Genomic DNA, 7996 nt, shown 5'->3' on the forward strand with positions numbered 1-7996 from the left:
CTGTCTATTTTAAGCTGATAACAACTTATTTTCAGATGCATACAAAAGCTTTACATTTTTACCAACTCCATTTTGTTTTTTTATATCACAATTTACACATTTTTATATTATGTACCCATTAACAAATTTTTATAGTTATTTAATACTTTTGTCTTTTAACCTTCACACTAGAGTTATGTGATTTACCCATCACCATTACAATATTTGAATGTTCTGGAGTTAACTATATATTTACCTTTACTAGTGAGTTATATATTTCGTATGTTTTTATGTTACAAATTAACATCTTTTTATTTCAGCTTGAAGAGGTCCATTTAGCATTTCCTATCAGGCTGGTCTATTGGTAATAAACTTCTTCAGCTTTTGTTTGTCTGGAGGAAAACTCATCTGAAGGACAATTTTGCCTAGCAGAGTACTGTTGGTTGGCAAATTCTTTCTTCCAGTACTTTAAATGTATCAAATTCCCTCTGGCCTGCAGTTTCTGCTGAAAAAATTGTTCATGGTCTTATGGGAGTTCCCTTGTATGTAACAAGTGCTTTTATTATTCTCTCCTGTCTTTAACTTTTGATAATTTAATTTTAATGTGTATTGGTGTGAGTTTCTTTAGATTTATCTTATTTAGATCTCCTGGGCTTTGTGGAGCTACATGTTTCTTTCCCCAGCTTAGAATAGTTTTTATCCATTATTTCTTTGAATAAGTTTTTTTGCTCCTCTTTCTCTTCTTTTAGGACCCCTATAATGTGTATATTTGTCTACTTGTTAGTATTCCATAAGTCTCTTATGCTATCTTCAATCTTTTTCATTTTTCTTTTTGCTTCTCTGATTGGATGATTTCTTCTGCCCTGTCTTTGACTTTGTTGATCCTTTCTTCTCCTTGACCTAGTCTGTTGTTTACCCATTCTATTGAATTTTTCAGTTAATTAATTTTACTATTCAGCTCTGTGATCTGTTTGGTAATTTTTAAATATTTGCTATATCTTTTTTAAAATTCTCACTTTGTTCATGCCTTATTTCTCCTGACTTCAGTGAGCCCCTTATGACTCGTATTTGAATTTTCTTCCAGGTAAATCTCTTTATTTCCATTTCATTAAAATTTCTTTCTGGAGATTTGTCTTGTTCTTTTGTTTGGAACATATTCCGTGTGTGTGTGTGTGTGCGCGCGCGCGCATGTATGTGTTTTCCATTTTCCTTGCCTTTCTGTGCTATTTTCTTCACACTAAATAAAAACAGCCACCTCTCCCAGTCTTGACAGGGAGGTCTCCTGTAGATGAACCTCATCAATCAGCTCAGCCCAAGTTCTTGGTTATAAATTAAACCTGTGTGATTATCCAAGGCACCACCTTTGTTCTTATGGCTCCCAGTAGGTGAAGTTGTCAAGACCCATCTGTATCCCAGGCGGGAGGATTGCAGTCAGCACCTAGCAGTAGGATAATCAGAACATGAACTCTCAGACAGCAGCTGGTAAAGAATGTAGTTAAGCCCCTTCCAGGGAGAAAATGGGTAATGGGTATTTTTGCCTGCTCCCTTTGTGCTGAGCCCAGGTGTATAGCCACAGATGGTATTCCTGCACCCATTTAAAAACTGTTTTTTTTAAATTTCTATAGTTCTGTAGAGCTTGTGAATGCAAGCACTGTTGGCTATCAGAGCTAGATGGTTTGAAGGCCCACCCCTCAAGCTGCAGCCACAAAATCTGGGGACCCAGACATGTATACAAGCTCCTTCCAGGGAGATACTGGGAACTAGGTTTTATTGTAGCGAGCCAGAAGGTAAAGGCAAGGGAAATATCCAACAGCTTCCCCAGTGTTCAGGAGGGATCACAGCCAGCCTCTAGATGTATGCTAAACTCCATCAGGCAGCTGCCTATATACATCAGATTATTTTTTAAGGAAAGACTGAGAGATGGGTATTTTTGCCTGCTCCCTCTGTGTTGAACCCTGGGTGTATAACCACAGCAAATGCTCGCATTTTCCGTTTACAAACTGCTTCTTTGCTACAATGCTGTGGGACTTGTGAAGGCAAGCCTCATTGGCTATCAGAGCCAGGTGTTCTGGGATCCTGTATTCAGGTGGTAGCTACATGCTCAGATGCCAGATGTGCATACAAGCTCCTACCAATGACATACAGGTGACTTGGTTTTACTGTTGGAGCAAGCAGAGGACAAAGGCAGAGGAAGTGCCCTCCACTGACTCTTTCAAGCTCAAAGGATGATCACAGCCAGCCCCTAGATGTATGCTAAAATTAGAAACCATACCCTCAAGCAGCAGCTTGTAAAATAGGTAGCTGGATTCCTTTCAGGGAAAGACTGGGAGATGGGCATTTTTACAGGCTCCTACTGCTCTGAGCCCTAGACAGACAGCCATGTCATATACTTGCACACCCATTAAAAATTCCTTCATTTTATAGTCTTATGGGTCTTGCAGACACAAGCCCTGTTGGCTTTCAGAGCTAGGTGTTTTGATGGTCCATCCCTCAGGTGGGAGTCTTAAAACTTGGGGTGCTAGATGTGCAGTCCAAACTCTTTGCTCTTCAGAAAGAAGCTGGGAGTTGGAGGTTCTCTCTCAATTGTATAGGGGAAGGGTTTATGGCAAGTGTGTCTCAGCCTTTCCTGACTGTTTTTATGTGGGTATTTTCTCATTTGCCCAATGTGTAGCTGGTGTTCAGCTAGTTTCTGGATTTCTTTCAGAAGGAATTTCTTCGAGTGTAGCTGTACATTTGGAGCATCAATTGGAGGATGGATGTTCAGGAGCTTACTATGGTGCCATCTTGGTCAACTCTACAAGTTTTAGATATTTTTAGTAGATACTGTGAAATGGCTCACTCAGTACATGTTCTAATCCTTCTTCCAATATGCAGAGGCTAAAAAGCTAAAAACTATTTCCCAATCCTTCTCACCTAGGGTTCTAGATTTTAAGTTCCTACAATCAGATGTTAAACCTGGCTTTGACACCCATTTTGGTTGGTGTGGCTTAGAAAAACAGTGCCACAGTCTGAAACAGCAACTGTAGTAGCAGCTTCCTAACTTGAAAGGCTACTTTCTGCTCAGAGAGGCTCTGGAGCTGATAGCTGTAGTGGTGTCTTCTTGATGCTATAGCTTCTGATTGTGACAAAGGCAACAATCCCTTGGCAGCTAGTATGGCTTTGGAAACATTCCTGGAAGTTCAATCTAAAGTTTGTAAGTCATTAATGCTCTTTCTGCTTAAATAAGTTAGAGTGATTTTTATTCTCTGCAACTGAACTGTAACCAAAATGTCATTATTATTTCTTCTACAGCAAATTGCCCTTTGGGAAGAAAAAGATCTGTGACCAAGAGACAGGTTTCTCTTTGCATATTTGACTTTGTCAGTGAAGTGGGAGCTACACCCAAAAACATGGAATAGCAAGCAATGATTTCTAATGGGTTTCTGTGGGCATCTGGGGTGTTGAAATTTGGTGTAGCATTTGAAAACATATCTGAATTCCTTGATTATAACTTAGTGTTAAAATATCATGCCACTGTTTTTGCTATATATCCCTTTCTATAGCATGTAGTATCATAATTTTTCCAAATAAACATATTTAAAAAGCAGTCATTACTCATCTGCATGCACCTGCAGGCCCTGCAACACTGGAGCACAGGGTCAAAATCCCAGTAGGAAACATAAGAAAACTCAGAATCAAGGTCTCTTTACTGCTGGAAACTCAAAGCTGTTCCATCTGAATTTAGCTGCCATTCTTTCTTCATCTCTGTGCCCTTGAGAAGCTCTCAGTGTCATATCCTCTACCTTTAACCCTACTTCAAGTAGTGACTGATGAACAGCTGAGAAAGATGTGTGATGTTCTCCATGGCTTTGACTTCTATGATCCCATCATTATTTTATAGGTGAACAAGCAATAATCATAAAATAGAACCAGTAAATTTTTGTGCCAGCCTGTCTGGTGACAACAAATATTTATTGAGTGCCAAATGTATAAAGCATTCCGGGTGATTGAGATACATATCAAAAAATAGACCTACTTCCTACTCTTAACACACAGGTACTAGCCATTTCACTTCTGAGTGTTTCTGCTTACTTGTAATGTCGTAGAGATGAAACAAAAAACAAAAAGCACAGATGCAGATCTTAATCTGAGATGCATTTCTGCACCTATAAAATAAAACTCACCTATAATCCCTTATACTATAATAAGTAATTTCATCTCACTAGTATACTCAGACCTGGAAAAGTCCAAAATTTAACCATTTTATACTCCCTGTGTATAGAAAAACTAACAACCAAATATACCCTCTATATCTTGATAGGGGTTGATACATGCATGCTAAAATCTCTAGGAAAGAACTACAATTATGCCTGCAGTTTACTTTGAAGAAAAAAAAACCTGGCTTTTCCATGTGTCAAAACTTACCTAATGGTACACTTAAGATTTAGATTTCACTATTATATAAATTTTACCTTTTAAAAAAAATGAACTGAAAAATACTAAACTCAGTTAGTTACATGCATGATAAAATGTCTAGGAGTGAAGTACACTTATGCCTGCAACTTACTTTGTTTTCAATTAGCAATAATCAATCCTTGGATAAACCTCATTGGCTGTGATACTGCCACTGTGCAAAGCTGCTTGCAAGTTATTATGAAATGCATCAAAAAATAAGATGGATAGGTGGAAAGCAAACATAATGTTAACAATCATAGAGTCTAGGTAATAGATACTTTCAACAATCTTCCAAATTTTCTTTATATTAAAATTTTTCATAATAAAAGTTTTGGGGGGAAGAATGGTCCCCTATAGGCAACCAATCACAATTTTCAAATTGGCAGTAATCCTGGAACCACACTGAGACACACAGATAAAGAATACTAAGGAGGGAAAAACATCAATAGCAAATAATGCAAATATGATAGGTCACAGAAGGAACTGGGGTTTATTTTCTAGGCACATGCAAGATGGACGGAGGAGTAAAGAACATTAAGAACCTCATTAATAACATCCTGGTAAGAAAAATCCTACAATCAGCAGCTAAAAACTGTGATACCAATTTTGTGTGTGTTTTTTAAAAATATCTCTAGGGTGTGTTTTAAAAATATTTTTATTACACTGAAAAAAGAAAGATTGTTCGCTTTCTATTTCAGGTTAATCAACTGCCATCAATGTCTTCTAGGGAGAGGGTCACACTCAATGAAGTGCCCCTACTGTAGAGCAGCTTGGTGGGTTTGGGGAAGTGGGGAGAGACAGAGAGAGAAAAAGATGGAGAGGAAATAGGAGAGAGCATCAGGGAAATTAGAAGGAGATGGGAGAGGGAGGGGGATCTGAAGTTTCAGGGTTAAGAAGAAGAAAAGAGGAGCCAACTAGGAAAAGAAAAATTGAAACAAAATAATTCAGTAAAACTCCATGTTGGTAGGTGGCCAAAGGACATCATGAAACCTAAGAGGCTGACTGTTTGCATAAGTGCTGTGTAAACTTTGCTGCTATCATTTCCCCAAATCTTCACTAAAGGCTCTTAAGCTCAAGAATGTTTTATGCAAATGAGCTTTTAGTAAACACATAGCAGGGAGCTCAGGTTTTTTTTCTGGGTCAATGTAGTGAAAAAATCTCCGGAAGGGCTTCAGATTCCTACAGGCCTTTGGAATGAGAGGTGTACAAGTCAGTTTTTTATTGGAGATCTCTGGGGCTCAGGATGAATGGGAAGGGAGCTGTGTTTCTCAGACATTGACATATTCAAGAAAAAGCTGGCCTGCACAGGAAAAAATTCAAACTCACTTTTTCTTATCCATGTTTAACCCAGAACATTCTCATTATCAGGTTTAGAAATTCAGGAAGGTCATTTTCAACTTTCGTTAATGTCTTTTTTCATGGGGTAATATTGCCACCTATTGGTATTTGTAAAAAATACCCTTTATAATAGTTTTAAACTTGCAATTGTTTGGCAACCTTAGAGAGTCTTCTATTTACTAACAAATTCTTCCTTTGTGTTGTAACACAAAGTAGATGAGGTTGTTTGTTCTCAAAGACTTTACATTAATCTAATAGTAACAACAAAAACACCTTCTTACCTTTCAGGATTCAGGCACCATTTCACTAGTAAACCTTTCTTGACAGCAGTTCCCCATCCTTCTGAGGCAGAAACTGATCACTCCCTATCTTAGGCTCTATTCTACCCTGTACATATTTCTTTCTAAGTGCATACAATATACTACTATTGTACCTCTTTTATGACAATGTCTTCCATAGCCAGACCAGAAACTCCTTAAAATTCAAGAATTGTATCTTTTCTGCATTTATATTCCCAGCAGCTGGAACAAAACCTGTATATTGTAGCTATAAGCATATAATAACTAAGTAAATGACCATAAAATAGCATAAGCAAGGCAAACATCACTCTATACAAACTTTTATTAATTCAAGAGGATTTTAAATATTTTTAACTCCAGATACACAAATTATGTTCTTGTGTATATGGTTTCTTTTACCTGATCAAAAAAAACCCCTACATTTTACAAAATTCATATACATGAAACCAGTAGAATAAAGAACAAATATAAAGTTACTTTAGCAGGCAATTTTTCTATCAGTATCTGATTCATTAATTCTTAATTATTATAGGATAATATAAAACAAGATATTGATAAATTGTCATTAGCTTTTAACAGGCAATGAAGAAGAAACATTTAGCGTAAGTTAATTTTATTTATTTGATGAGTCAGCATTGCTATAGTACAAAGGAATAGGAAATTTGTATTATTTTGAATTCTCCATCTTAATTACATAACCCAAGTTGCAAACAAAGTTAAATTTGAGATCTTTCGAGATCCTCATATCAATTCTAGCAAACTCCCAACCACCCAGACCTCTCTGTAAATCAAACATCCTTATAGGGAAAAAGATACTTTGCCCTCGGCCAAGTCTCCATCTGAGTCAAACAAATAGAGGAGCCCTCTCCCGATCCAAGGTGGTGACAAACTAGGGGAATGTTACACTCACCTCCTCCCAGGACCAAACTGGAATTACAACTAAAATATAAAACAATCAGCCTGAATACCCAACTGAAGATTAGCCAAACAGAAGTCTTATAACCAAGGATTTACAGAAGAAGCCACAGCAATACTGGTAGGAAAGGCAGAAATGCAAATGGAAAAAAAAAACTTGGAGTAGCAATACTTATACCTGACAAAACAGACTTCAAAACAAAGGCCATAAAAGAGACAAAGAAGGTCACTACATAATACTAAAGGGATGGACCCAACAAGAGGATATAACCCTTATAAACATACATGCAACCAATATAGGAGCACATAAATATACTTTAAAAAAACTCTTGGTGGACTTTAAGGGAAATATTGACAGCAATACATTCATATTAGAGGAATTTCACACCCCACTGTCATCACTGGATTGATTTTCCAGACAAAAAAACCAACAAGGAAACAGCAACCTTAAACAACACACTAGATCAAACGGATTTAATTGATATTTACAGAACATTTTATCCCAAAGCTGCAGAACATATATTCTTCCCAAGTACACAAAGAACATTCTCAAAGACAGACACATGTCAGGACACAAAATAAATCTTAACAAATTCAAGAAGACTGAAATCATATCCAGCATCTTCTCAGATCACAATGGTATGCAACTAGAAATCAACTAAGATTAAAAAAAAATCCAACACATAGAGGTTAAATAGCATGTTATAAACAATGAATGGGTTACCAACGAGATCAAGGAAGAAATCAAAAATTAGCTGGAAACAAATAAAAATGAACATACAACAACCCCAAACCTATGGAACACAGGGAAAGCAGTCCTGAGAAAAAAGTTCATAGCATTACAGGCCTACCTCAAGAAGAAAGAAGAATCTCAAATAAACATTCTAACCCTATATCTAAAAGAACTAGAAAAAAACAACAAACAAAGCCTAACGTAGAAGTAAGGAATTAATAAAGATCAGAGCAGAAATAAATGACATAGAGACTAAAAAGTATATACACAAAAGATCAATGAAACCAAGAGCTGGTTC

At 36.8% G+C, this 7996-nt stretch overlaps 1 non-coding gene across 1 annotated transcript; it reads right to left on the reverse strand.

Moving 5' to 3' along the window:
- Positions 1-4458: 4458 nt before the first annotated feature.
- On the reverse strand, positions 4459-4597 carry LOC148094301 (U4 spliceosomal RNA). Its single transcript, XR_015716445.1, has one exon. It is a non-coding gene; the product is annotated as a U4 spliceosomal RNA (small nuclear RNA).
- Positions 4598-7996: the final 3399 nt, after the last annotated feature.

The sequence above is a fragment of the Miniopterus natalensis genome, chromosome 1 (assembly GCF_054644295.1).
Source record: "Miniopterus natalensis isolate mMinNat1 chromosome 1, mMinNat1.hap1, whole genome shotgun sequence".
Classification (NCBI taxonomy): Eukaryota; Metazoa; Chordata; class Mammalia; order Chiroptera; family Miniopteridae; genus Miniopterus; species Miniopterus natalensis.